The sequence below is a fragment of the Natator depressus genome, chromosome 1 (genome assembly GCF_965152275.1).
Source record: "Natator depressus isolate rNatDep1 chromosome 1, rNatDep2.hap1, whole genome shotgun sequence".
NCBI classification, from domain to species: Eukaryota; Metazoa; Chordata; order Testudines; family Cheloniidae; genus Natator; species Natator depressus.
The window spans coordinates 104264481-104278814 of record NC_134234.1 but is presented as its reverse complement, the minus strand read 5'-3'; the positions used below and the strand labels follow the sequence as shown (position 1 = coordinate 104278814).

Below are 14334 nucleotides of genomic sequence, written 5' to 3'. Positions count from 1 at the left end.
TCTCAAACTAGTCTGTTTTGCTGTTTTGGTTTTGGTTACAGAAACCTGCTAGCAGCAATCACTTGCTCTTCCAAGATGCAATTAAATACTCTAATGGTCAAATAGCACTCACTTTATGCACAGGCGCAGTGTCATCAAATTCAAAGGCACAAACACTGTGATGAAATCAGTGGGAGTTTGAGAGCACTCAGCTTCACAGAAGATGGTTAGCACCTTGCAGCATGGAGGGATTTGAAAGCACTAAGCCTGCCTCAGTAACTTTGCTATCTAGCTCAACCCAGCAAAGCACATAAGAACATGCTTAACTCTGAGCTGGGTGAGTAGTCCTTCTGAAGCACAATTTAAGTGCTTCCTGGATCACAGCCAGAATGCAGCACCTTGTAGGACTGAGCTCTCAAACCTGGGAATACCTATATGAGTTAGATAAGCAAGATTTGGCCCATGATGGAGAAGTTTTCTCTTCAGCAGTGAAGGGCCCATGGGAGTTTTGCTACTGATTTGAATAGGCTCAGAAGCAGACCCTGTATACTGAAATATTATAATCAATTATTGATTTTAATGCAGTTGTGCCGAAAAACAATGCAGTGGAATCTCTCCAAAATCCTGAACTAATTTAATATACATTCAATTTTAGATGCATAAAGAGCTTTTTATATAGTAGAAACTCAGAGTTATGAGGATGTTATGGTTGTTCTTTCAAAAGTTTACAACTGAACATTGACTTAATGCAGCTTTGAAACTTTACAATGCAGAAGAAAAATGCTGCTTTTAACCATCTTAATTTAAATGAAACAAGTACAGAAACAGTTTCTTTACCTTCTGAAAACTTTCTTTTAAACTTTCCCTTATTTTTAGTAGTTTACATTTAACACACTACTGTACTGTATTTGCTTCTTCTTTTTTCTTTTTTTTTCTTTTCTTTTTGTCTCTGCTGCTGCCTGATTGAATACTTCTGGTTCCAAATGAGGTGTTCATAAAGCTGGTGTTCATAACTCTGGAGTTCTACTTTATACATAATTGTTAAACTTTACATTTTGGAAAACTGTGTTAAAAAAAAGTCCAAACTGGTTTTGCTGCATTTTTAATAGTAAAATATTACAATACATTATTTTTTATTCAAGTTTCAGCAGATCCTTATCTTTGCAGTTTAATTTCACTCAACCTTCAATTTGTGATCAACACTCCTATGCGACTGGTTTTCTTTGCTAGTCTTTTGGGTTAGTGACATTAGACATGTTTCACTGTTCATGAATATCCACAAGCTATATCTCCATGAACTTTATATGCATATATACATACACACACACACACATCACAGAAGAAAGATAGCACCATTTATAGAACATACCATTTGTGTGCATCTTAATCTCAATAAATCTAATCTATAAAAATAATTTATTAAACATGTGGTTTGTAGAGAATGCATAATGTTGTGTGCCACAAAGGCTCTATTGGCATTCATTTCTGAGAAGCAGCGTAATTTATTTCCCACTTGAATTTCTTCTAAAAACACCATAACATGGGCTGGGTTCAATAACTCCTCAAAGGTTCCACCCTCCTGCTGCCTGACATTCCTCCAATGAGGCCCATACTTGGGTTCCATGGGCATGGAGAGGCATCTGCAGACTCGGAGGGAGGGGAACCAACATCACAATGGCTCTCATTCAAAACTGGATTTTTCTCTCTACTCAAATGGAATGAGGGCCGGACACACTATTCTAAAGCCTGAAGGATGGAGTCTAAGATTTTTATCCTAGAGGATAGTGGAATCGTGAGCCATATGCAACATATATTTATAAAGAATATTTGTTGCCAGTCAAAATGGACTGCTTTCCTGCTGGAAATTCAGAATTAGAGGCTGAAGTGAATGCAGCAGATGTGATATATTTGGATTTGAATACTGTATTTGATGCTGTGTCTCAAAGTCGTACATAAAAAATTAATTCAAATTGGCTTGGCTAGGAACACAGTCATGTGGACTGGAAACTGCCTAAAGAACTGTAAACAACAAGTAATGATAAATGGCACTGTGCTGAGCTGTGGGGAAGTGTCTGGTGGGCTACTCCTAGCATCAATGTTACATCCATCTTCACTGATGATTTGGAAGAGGGAGTAACATGTCGAAGTTCAGAAGAGATTAAATTACAGACACTGACATAGGCAGCGTGTACAGGTAAACCTCCCAAAACCCCGTGCTGCTGGGGAGGTATAGAATCATAGAATCATAGAATATCAGGGTTGGAAGGGACCCCAGAAGGTCATCTAGTCCAACCCCTGCTCGAAGCAGGACCAATTCCCAGTTAAATCATCCCAGCCAGGGCTTTGTCAAGCCTGACCTTAAAAACCTCTAAGGAAGGAGATTCTACCACCTCCCTAGGTAACGCATTCCAGTGTTTCACCACCCTCTTAGTGAAAAAGTTTTTCCTAATATCCAATCTAAACCTCCCCCATTGCAACTTGAGACCATTACTCCTCGTTCTGTCATCTGCTACCATTGAGAACAGTCTAGAGCCATCCTCTTTGGAACCCCCTTTCAGGTAGTTGAAAGCAGCTATCAAATCCCCCCTCATTCTTCTCTTCTGCAGACTAAACAATCCCAGCTCCCTCAGCCTCTCCTCATAAGTCATGTGCTCTAGACCCCTAATCATTTTTGTTGCCCTTCGCTGGACTCTCTCCAATTTATCCACATCCTTCTTGTAGTGTGGGGCCCAAAACTGGACACAGTACTCCAGATGAGGCCTCACCAGTGTCGAATAGAGGGGAACGATCACGTCCCTCGATCTGCTCACTATGCCCCTACTTATACATCCCAAAATGCCATTGGCCTTCTTGGCAACAAGGGCACACTGCTGACTCATATCCAGCTTCTCGTCCACTGTCACCCCTAGGTCCTTTTCCGCAGAACTGCTGCCTAGCCATTTGGTCCCTAGTCTGTAGCGGTGCATTGGATTCTTCCATCCTAAGTGTAGGACCCTGCACTTATCCTTATTGAACCTCATCAGATTTCTTTTGGCCCAATCCTCCAATTTGTCTAGGTCCTTCTGTATCCTATCCCTCCCCTCCAGTGTATCTACCACTCCTCCCAGTTTAGTATCATCCGCAAATTTGCTGAGAGTGCAATCCACACCATCCTCCAGATCATTTATGAAGATATTGAACAAAACCGTAGGGGAGCAGTGGCAGATTTGGGGTCTCTGAAAAATCTCCCCCCACCACAGCTCCAGGGCTGAAGGAGCTCTTGCTCCCCACCGTGGTTCCATGACTGCGATGGGGACATGGAGCTTTTCAGATCTCAGGACGGCAGGGGAAGGAGGAGCCTCAGGGGGAAGAGGTGGAGTGGAGCTGGAACAGGGGCAGGACCAAGGGCAGAAAGGGCAGAAGGGGAGAGGGGCCCTGAGCCAGGGCCAAATGCTCTCAGCCCCGCTCTGTGGCCCTGATCGAGCTCTCAGCCTGCCCGTCCCAGCCAGAGCCATGGGCAGGAGAAGCCGAGCTTTGAGCCCCTCCCCCCAGTGAGGACCACAGAGGGTTGAGAGCAGAGGGTAGGGGCCAGGCCTCAGATGGAAGAGGTGAGTAGAGGGTTAGCCTCCAAGGGGAAGCTTCACCTGCCGCCCATGGACACTGAAATCATATAAAGGGACCCAGGGATATTAGTACCATGGTAGAAAACAGTGGAAAAAGGCTCAGCTTGGAAAACAGAGGCTGATGCATGGCAGAGAAAATAATCAGACATACTGTTATCAATTAAGTGAAACCTGTTAGGCTGAAAAAGATTTAGGATGATCTCAGAGAGCAAATCAGATGTGAGGTTGCAATACATATGACAGCAAAAAAGGACAAAGAAATGTTAGCCTGAATACACAGAGGCTTCATGCAATGGAAAAGGAAAATAACAGCACTCTCTTTGTGACTTTGCTACCTCTCTTTAAATGTTGTGTTCAGCTCCAGGCATCTCACTGCCAGAAAAATACTGACAAACTGCAGGGAGTTCCAAATAAGCGATACAAACCGTTAAGAAGCTGCAGGGACTGACTTACAAAAATAGGATAAGGGGATTTAAATATGTATAAGGTTGGATAAGCAACAACAGAGGGTGGGTAACATGATAAAAGCCTCTAAATATTTGAATACCAAAGAAGGAGAGAACTTACTTAACACAACAAAAAGGGAGTAAAGAGAAAATTCCTGCAAACTTTCTCACGGCAAGATCCATGAGCTGATGGAATAGTTTCCTAAGGGAAGGGATAGAATCCCAGTCATTTGGCACATTTAGAATTAGACTAGACAAAACACTAGTAAAGTATTTTAGGGAGTTGTTCTGCACTACCAGGAGGATGGACTGGATGACTTGATCCGTACTTTCTAACTTCCTCAAGTGCAATTGCATTTTAAATTAAATCAAATTCTTTTGTAGTTTTTTCTTATTTGGAAAGGCAGTAACTTTATGTGTTTTAATTGGTTTGCACAGTTCTGAGAAATGTTTCCATTTAGCCTAATCAACTCCTGTCCTTGAATATCTATAAACATACCTTTGTGATAGAAGAAATATGTTTCTAGTTCTGTGGTCGCCCTTTTGCCATACTATCTCAGTGTTCACAGTATTCCTATATATCCCTAAATATTTCCTATATTAAGTACAGGAATCACCATACCAACACCATGTACTGTAATTGCAAAAGCAAAACTGGAAAGGTTTTTAAGGCTACCACTGCAGCTGTAAAATTGATCAGAAGAGGGCAGCGTATACCAGCACAAGCTCTGGAACAACTTTTTCCAGAAAATAACGTGCAAGAGTTTAGGGGGTCTTCAAGTTTAAGTGCATGTAGATTTGTTACCTGTGATGCATCACAATATATGAAACCACAGGAAGTTGTTACCTGCCCTTCCTCAAAGAGAATCCCTAGCCTCTCTAATGGCTACCTGACCCCAGGTTCTTTCACAAGGTGACCTCACCTGGTTTCACAACTTATATTTGCGCTGGAAACTGGTGCACATCCTATCCCCTCACTTCCTCCTTCCATCCCATCTCCTAGGCTCCATGTGTCAATATCTGAACTTGGATTTACTGGAGCAGAAAAGCAGATGAACAGGGATTGAATGAAAATCTCGTTTCACAGGTGAAGGGATGTGTTGCTATTTCATCCTCTCTGCTTTGCTTCTTCTATTTCTTCAAATCTGTTCGGAGACTAAAGATATTAGAGCTGGAAAGCTTCTCCTTGAGCTGGACTAGGATCCTACCTGCTGTGGTTGCCTACTCTTGCTGTCTCCTCTTCTGTTTTAGCCTTTCCCTAGCCAGGTCTGATTCTCTCCCTTCTTTTGTTTTAAGATAGCGTAGAGTTCATATTCTCACTAGTGCTGAGATTTCAAATCTATTGTCCCATGGCCTTCAACCCGTCTCATCGCACTCCGTCTGTCTAGCAGTTCAGGTCTCTTACTTTTCCATCTTTACAAAATTTTTCTTTTCCTTTTTTTCTTTCTCCATAAAATCACCAAGACGTTAGGCGTGGACTTTCCTGGGGGGGACAAAAAAAAAAAAGCCTCTGCAGTCCTTTGAAGGGGGTGCAAAGCATGGCATAAATGCTAAGTGATCTTTTTGTTACATTAGATCCCGTTACAGACATGCATGTGCAATCACATAGTCCCCACAAAGACAGTGCTTTCACAGGCACATTTTTCTTAGGGCTACATGAGGAAAGGAGAAGGCTCCAGTCTCAGCCTGTTTGCTTCTGTGAATTTGGCTGTTTAAATACCATTGGAATGAGCAGACAGAGTAATATTATTTGAGACTCCAACCAAGATGAGATCATGGTACAAGCCCATAATAAAACACAATCCCTGCCCTGAACAGCTTGCAATCTAACGTCCAGTCTACACTAGAAAATTAGGTTAGTTTAACCACATCAGTCAGGGGTACGAAAAATCCACACCCCTGAGTGGCATCGTTAAACCAATCTAAGTCTCTGTGTAGACAGTACTAGGATGAAGGAACAATTCTTCCATCAATCTAGCTACCACCTCTCCAGGAGGCGGATTACCTACACTGACAGGAGACTAGCTCCTGTTGGCATAAGTAGTGTCTACACTGAAATGCTACAGAGTTGCAGCTGTGTTTTAAGGATAGTGTTTTAATCCTTTGCTGTAGTGTTTTAAGGATAGGCAGTCCTAAATAGACAAAGACTGGAAGAGAAATCAGACATGTCCAGCGATTAGTCCAGTCACACAGCAGGTTCGTAACAGGCTCCATGATTAGAAACCAGCTCTCTTCTCCTCCTATTCTCTAGACCACACTGCTTCCCTGTAAGGAAAATGATGATAATAAGAATTTCAATCTGCTGTAGAGATGACTGAAAGAAGAGAGTTATAGAAGGAACTATTGCTGGCTCTGGTACATAAGAATACTGACTTTATTCTGTTTAGGTTTCTGTCTTTCCTCTATCATCATTGTATCTGGATATATCGAAAATAAATGAAAAGGGTGAACACCAAATTTTACTACAGAAATGCATTTACCAAGTGGCACAGCTAGGAATCTATATGGTAGTACTGTACCAAATAGTTATGGTATCAATCAATTACACTTAAGTAGAGCCTAGTTATACTGCACTGACTGATCAGACCTTTGCATATTTATGAACTTAATTAGCAGCCACATGTAAAATATTCAGAACTGTAACTTTTAATAGTTTCAACTCAATGGCTCATAGCCACCATCTTGAATTTTTCTTTCTTCTGAGGACTGAGGCTCCAGGCACATTGAAACTTCAAATTTCCCTGGCAAAAACATATATGAGTATTTCCCCATTTCAAAAGCAGCTGCAGATACTTGCTCCTTGAAGAGGGAATTCAAGATGATGGACACAAGATAGTGCCTATAGCCAAATTTAAAACAAGGACGTGCCATATATTATCCATTGATAAATACTGGGAAAAAAGCCCATTTGAAAACAGAATGTTACTAGACATCTTCTACACAAAACAGAAGCAAACCCAGCCTTCTTCTCCTTGGTGGCACAGAACCCTGCCTCCAACAGAAGCAGGGATCTTCTGCTGCATGTGTGTGAAAACTCACAAGATGCCTTCACGGGCGTGCACACCCCCTTGCTTTAGAGCTCAAGTCTGTGGAAGGTCTGGCATACCTCCACGCAGAAGGAATTTGGGACTCAGGTAGGGACATGCCAGGGAAAGGTCAGGGTGAGCATGTGGAACCACCACTATACGGAGAGTGGCACAGGTGACACAGAGGCACCTCATATCCTGACACTGAACTAACTACTATGGAACAGCTCCATTTCCCATCATGGATGGGCTGGATTCCTTGCTCCTCAATCCCTGAGAAACTCTCCAGAGCACAGTACAGCTGCTCAGGCAGACTGTGAAATGGGGAAGAATTTCGGCTTACATACTTTAAAAGCAAGTATTGGGGTCCCAATTAAAAAGAGAAGGGAACTGCCAGTAATGACAAAGCTAGTCCATTCATCAGTCACCACATGAGTGACATAGTCAGGGCTCCATAATCCGGGGAGGTTCCTAAGAAGATAGCATGAAAGGTTCACAGTGTAGTTAATATGTGTCAAAACAAAGGGACAGACCCTTGTGTGTAGTCAAGCTACACTTGACACTGAACCCAAAGGAAGGGTGCAAATGTGGCATTATGTGATCTTTCTGCCTCCTTACTCCCCAAATCTAGGGTTGCTCTGAGTTTCGTTGCATGGTAATGACCCTCCAGGTGCTGTTCCTCTGGCTCTGTAGCCCCAGAACACTGTCGATGTGCCCCCACAATGGAAAGGCGTTTGGTGTACAGGAGTGAATGGTGCAGCGTTGGCTAAGACAGTTTTACACTACTACTGGGTCCCCTAAAAAGAGGAATTTCCCAGATGGCTATTAAGCAAGCTCTTCACCTCCCTTGTGCTGCTAGAACAGTGCAAGACAGTCAGAGCAGGGCTGAGAATCTGACCCGAAGCTGAGTGTGTCTCATGAATACAAGTTTACAAAAGTCTGAAAACAGAAAAAAATCTTGAAACCAGAGCGGGTGGAAGAGACTTAAGAGACCTCATTCCTGACTGAGACTGTTCCAATAGCACACCACCCTTTCAGCATTGTATGTAAGAAAATTAGCATAATCTAAACCTGGATAATGGAAAGAAACATGCAGCGCAGTAGAAGCCATTGCAAGGGCTACATGGAGTGATAAATATAGCCCGGTGCCATTTGTCTGACAGTTTAGATGATGAACACAAGTAATTCTAACATACCTACATCTAACAGAGAAACAGTATAGGCCTCAGAATATGTCCCTGAGGGACACCTGATGACATGGGAGTCACAAAAACTCAAAGCAATAAATTGTATAAAATAAGAAAAGAGTGCAATTACAGCTTATGGTCAAAAGAGTCAAATGCCACATACAGGTTCAACAGTAACAAGTAAATACAGCAATAACCCTGCTGCACGTAGTCAGCACAGACAACATATGGATAGTCTTGGTAGAGAGAGAAAGAAAAGAAACCCAAACAAACATCCACAGTAAATGTCTACAGATCTATGGTGTTCCCTGCATCCACCTTTTCAACAACCTTTCACATAAACGATTAGAGAGAGTCCCAATTTTTTCAAAAATTAGCATCACATTTCCAATTGTAATTTCCAATTACTGCATGTATCTGTCGTGAGGGAAAGAACACTTCTTATATTCACTGAAAGAGAGAAAGACATCGAAACCAAATAGTCAATTAAGGGAAAAAGAAAGCAACCAGCAACAAAAGTCATGGAACAGACAAAATGTTTTGTGTGTTCAGACTACTTTATTCTGCTGGCTACTCTTCCCCTGTCCTTAATCTGTACATTGGCAATTTAGACTAAAAAAAATTTAGAGAAGGAAACACGTTTTCATACTCATCAATAAAGGTATTCACAGCACAGTTTCTGGATTTCATGTACAAGTGAACCCCAATTTTATGAAGGTCTTGGGGGGTACTCAAAACTTTTGGACTTTTCTACCGTCAGGAAAAAAACACAAAGACATCTAAGACAAATAAGAGTTTTGAAGTGCTGTATAATAAACAATAACTAATATCAATAAATATTTTCTGAGGAAAACACATGGTTGCAGTAGCTCTACAAAAAACTTTAAAATTAGGGTTGTCTGGAAATCAAGAATTCTATATCATGAAAAATGTCAAGATATCAGCATTTTGTTCCACATCAGAATGAAACTGAAACCTTTTTAAATTTTGCATGACAAAACATGAGACACCTGCCCCAGAATAGCCAAAATCCCAATAGTCACTCATCTTGGACCCAGATTCTGGGCTCTGTTCTGAATCAAGCAGAGCAGGGTCTTGAACCTGGCTCTCTCAGTACCTAATCACTGGGCTACTGACTATACTCAGATTGCTAACCAGAAAATCAAAATTCCATCCTGGACCTGAGTCAAAACTGATAAATTTATGTGAGGATCTGGTTTCGATGAACTGGTATTTTCTTATAAAAATGCTATGTTAAAAAGTTCCTACCAGCCCTAATTAAAATATTCATTGGACACTACCAGTTCAACATATGCCACAAATGGGTTCATTCTTAATAACAATGCTAGCACTGGCTACACAGCATTTAAACATAGGGAGCTGGAAATAACAGATGGAACAGAGATATGCAGAATTCTTAAATTCCACTACTTGTGAATATATTAGCATCTGACTGACAACTATAACATATTGAAATATTCACAGCAGCATTGTCTGTCTACCAAAAAGTTGATCAGTGAAATTTTAACCTGACACATTTTGTAAACATAATTTAAAAGCCTATACTTTTCAAAATGGTTGATTTTTCTCTAGAGCTGGGTGAGAAATGATTTTCCCATTCTGTGAAACTTTTGGATATTTAAAAAATATCCCTCTTCTGCACTGGGACAAAATTGAAACTTTTCAAAGTTTTTCATGACAAAAGTAGAAAGAGCACAGAACAGCCAGGTGTTTAGTGCACTCCTCTAGAATGTAGGAGAATAACAGAACAGGGGTTTGAATGTGGCTTTCCTACATCCCAGATGAGTGCCCTAACCACCAAGCTATTGGCTATTCTGGGGTGAGTGTAGCATTTAAAAAAAAATCCCCTCCCCCCACTTTTTATGGGGGAAGCGAAATTCATCATGTTAACTGTTATGAAACAGGTTTATTATCTGATCCTCCATGTTCAGCACCCTAAGATGTGCACAGAATTGATGGTCTGTCCATTTCAACATTAATTTACTTCGTCTTAAAACTGTATTTAAATTCCCAGGAATGCCTTTGTTTTTTTAAAAAAAGAAAAGGAGTACTTGTGGCACCTTAGAGACTAACAAATATTTTCCACTGAATGCATCCGATGAAGTGAGCTGTAGCTCACGAAAGCTTATGCTCAAATAAATTTGTTAGTCTCTAAGGTGCCACAAGTCCTCCTTTTCTTTTTGCGAATACAGACTAACACGGCTGCTACCCTGAAACCTTTGTTTTTTTATGTACTCTCCTCAGCCCCTCCCTCTTTGAAAATATGGCGACATCTTATCATTGTCACAAAAGCAAGCTGAAAAAACTTCAGTATTTCTACGGCTTTCAAAACATTTATTTTTCTTTTTAACCAAACTTCCTGAGATCCAAATATGAGAAACAATAGAGGGGAAAAAAACAAAAACAAAAACAAAACAAACAAAAGTACATAAAGGAACAATAGCAAAGGAAGATTTGACCATGTCAGATTAATTTCTATCGTAAAAATAACTGTCTATAAACTGATTCTGATCAACATTTCTAGTGTAAAGACTTTACAATAATAAAAGCTAGGAAACTCCAAATGTATTTGGAACGGAAGGTCTATGGTTTTGTTTCATGGGTCTACACACACACACACAAAATTATCCACCATATGATTATTTGTCTAGTTTTAATGATGTGCATGGAGAAACACACTAGTAAGGAAAAACAATCTATAATTTGAAAAATAACTGAAATTTATAACGAAGTCAGTGTGAGCAGGATTGGCCACATAGAAAGAAAAACTTGACCCACAGACAAGGGAATTTGATCCTGTATTATTAGGTGACAAACTGATAGTGGCAGAATCAAAATGAGGGTTTATAGTAAGAGAACAGAAATGCAGAAAAAGAGAACATATGTGGTGAAATCAGTTGCTGTGTGTACAGGCCATACACAATTTTTTTAGGGATGAGAAAACTGATGTGGATCATCAGTTTGCACATCAACCCATTAACCCCATGCTGGTTAACTGTATTTTTTCAGCTGGACAGGATTTAAGGCATGGTGAAGTTATGTTTTTGTTTTTCCAGACTAGATTTACAAGGAGGAAATTTAAAGTAAATTAAAACTAATAGCCATTCCTAAATAGGTATAAATTTGCTACGTGAACTTCTTAAGAATCTATTAAACAGATGAAGGATGAACTCAGAGTGGCTAGAATGAGGACGCAAAAGGCAATCTTTTTCAAATGGAGAATAAACTCTCAAAGGACAGAAAGAGGTCCCATCAGTTTTTAAGCTTGATAAACATGTTGGGAGAAGAGAGTGTGCGGAGAAGAGAGTGTGGTGCTCTAGTTAAGGCACATAGGAAACCTAGACTCAGTTCCTGGCTCTTCCAAAGACTCCCAAGCATCTGGCAGAGGAATTTTTAAAGGGGAGATTTGAGCACTCTGCAGGGAATTTGAACACTCCATTTTATACCCTCTGTATAGAAGAGGAATTTTCAAAGCCTAATATGGGCAGTCCTGAAATTTTAAAAATATGGCCTCTACTCTTGGCATGCACTGTGCCTTGTCTCCCTCACCAAGACATCCTCCCAACCCACCTGTCCACTTTCTGCAAACCCAGTCCTACATGATATTGTAGCAGTAAAACAAAGTGTATTAATGTCACCTTATGGCCAGTTACTGAGTGAGGCGTGCAAAATGTCCATCTCCTCACTGTTGCTTCAAGATCCTAATTTTGTAGGTCCCTCTCTGGTCTATTGCCATCTCCATCCCCCACCCTCAACACTCACCAACCACTGGGATGTGGCCAGTGGCTGGGCAACCCCCACCTATAAATGCAAAGTTTGATGCACTCTTCTTCGCAGCCCGTTGCCTTCTGCCTTGTCTTTTCCTTTTTTTTTTTCTTTTTTGCCTAGATGAATAATTTCCTCTCTCCTCCTCAGTGGCATAAACAACATAACACTAATCGTGTGTGGCCAGAAATTCTTTTCAGAGAATCCGACATTTTTGTAAATAGTTAGATAGGTATCAGTGTACTTAATACAAATACCGCAAAACAGGGTACTTGTTGCTTTTAAATATCCTCTGGCTTTTGTCCAAGGTTCCAGGTTAAACCCATTGTCAGTTACATTATTTGTGACCTGTCATATTGTGATCTTTCCTTCACAAAGATAAAACTTTAAAAATAACTTTTTATCTTCCCATGTCCCATTTCTAGTTTCTGCAGCAGCTAAGAACTTTGGTGAAGGATGGGGAATTATAGATGGAGCTGGGCCAACAATAAAATACCCAGTCTAACTTGGTATCTCCCAAGCAGTTGATTATATAGAGCTCTGATATTATTCCTGCGAGGCAAATCCCTGCGGCAAAATTTTGCAGCTAATCTCCATGCAACTCCACAGTCCCTTCACCGGAATTCCACTCAGATGAGATCTGTGGGGTGCAAAGCCAAGATGAACAGAGTGTCAGTGAGAAGCAAAAAAGTTGAGGCAGATGGGCAAATTGTCTGATTGGACATTTGTGGTTGACATGAAACTAAACACAGAGTAAAATTAACAGAGTGTAACAGAGGTTCTACTTTGCTCCTAGCATGTTCATAATGATTCATAAAAAGACCCTACTGTATAAGTACATTTACAGCAATGAAGCCTCCCAGCCAGTGTTAAATGTTCACAGACTTCCTTCTGACATAGTTGCAGAGCCCCCTTCTAGCTGGCAGCTGTGCAGTCTTTCTGCTGATGCCTGGCTTTTTTCATCAAGAGCTTGTTTTTCTAACCATTTAAATACATCAGTTTAGAGATAGATATGGTTAAATTGATGCTTATTTCTGTCAGTTCAACTGAGTACAGGAGAAACTAGTGTCCCTTTTGCTTAGCCCAGCTATAGGAAAGCTCATACAGGCAGAAGGACTTCTCATCCATTAATATAATGTGATTTTTTTAAAAAAATATTGAATCCAGACCAAGTTTACAATCACAATGTGGCTCACATAATTTAAGACTAGGTTATCTCTGGCCCATCAGGGTGTGTACCTAGGCCCAAGTAGCTCCTTCTCTCACCCTGTGAAATATCCAGCAACAGTCACTCATGCATTTAGCATGTACCCTGCCCTTGCATGACAGAAATCCTCTCTCTGGCTCAGTGTACCTCATATCCAGCCTCTTCTGCAAGCCTCTCCTTAAACACACCTGGCCTGTTTGAGTTGGTTTATTTCGGTGTAAGGGCCAGCTGAAATTCAAATGTAGACTATTTTACAAATCAAAAATCTCTATTAGTGCTTGCAGCCAAATGATTCGTATTGGTTCGATGGAAGAGCAGGCTGGGGACAGAAGTTTGGCTTAGCAACCACGCTGACAGAGCAGCTAAAGAGCAGGTAATGTTTCCAAGAAGAGGGACCTATGATTAATCTCTAGCAGATTAAAACTGAAATGTTGGTCTTCTTTCACCTCCCCCCCCCACTCCCACCCATACACATACCCGCCTTACTTTCCTTTTTTTGTTCTTTTGTCTTTTATTTTGTTGTCTTCTTACTTTTCAGGGGCGGAGGGGAAATCAACCTGGCTGAGCTAAACTTGTACTGTTTGTAAACTGAGCAGGACTCCAGGGGGTGAAATGTTAACATGGTTATCCTCTGCATATTCCGACTCCTAGAGGATGCATATTTGTAAGACACAGCCTGAATGTGCTATGCTGAGAGAGGATACTGTGGTCCACATCTTCAGCTGGGGTAGATTGGCATATGGCTCCATGGATTCTGCTGGAACACCATTAATTTACACCAAGATCGTGACCTGGTTTGTTTTGTTTTTACTATACATCAGGAGACCTAAACTCTGTCACCACTCTCATGGTGGATCAGACATTCCCTCCCTGCAGTTTACACTAATTAGCATCCAGTTTCTTTTCTCCTGTCTAGGCAAATTCAAATTTTCCCTTACAGTGATTTCAAAACTCACAATTGTATACAGAGGTCTTTCCTGATTAGAAACTTTGTTTTCAGTGGCAATTTTTGAAATGCTTCTCAGCAAAACAAATTCCCACCCTACCCCTTTCCACAGTGTAAAACACATGAGGGTTTTACAGATGGATATTTGTATATTA

At 40.8% G+C, this 14334-nt stretch overlaps 1 long non-coding RNA gene across 1 annotated transcript in view; it reads left to right on the top strand.

Annotated features, from left to right (window-relative positions):
* Nucleotides 1–14007, top strand: part of LOC141982555 (uncharacterized) — a 39348-nt gene extending 25341 nt beyond the window's left edge. The window contains exons 2-3 of the long non-coding RNA XR_012638119.1: nt 13509–13606; nt 13772–14007. This is a non-coding gene — a long non-coding RNA (uncharacterized LOC141982555). The remainder of the gene's footprint in view (nt 1–13508; nt 13607–13771) is intronic.
* Nucleotides 14008–14334: the final 327 nt, after the last annotated feature.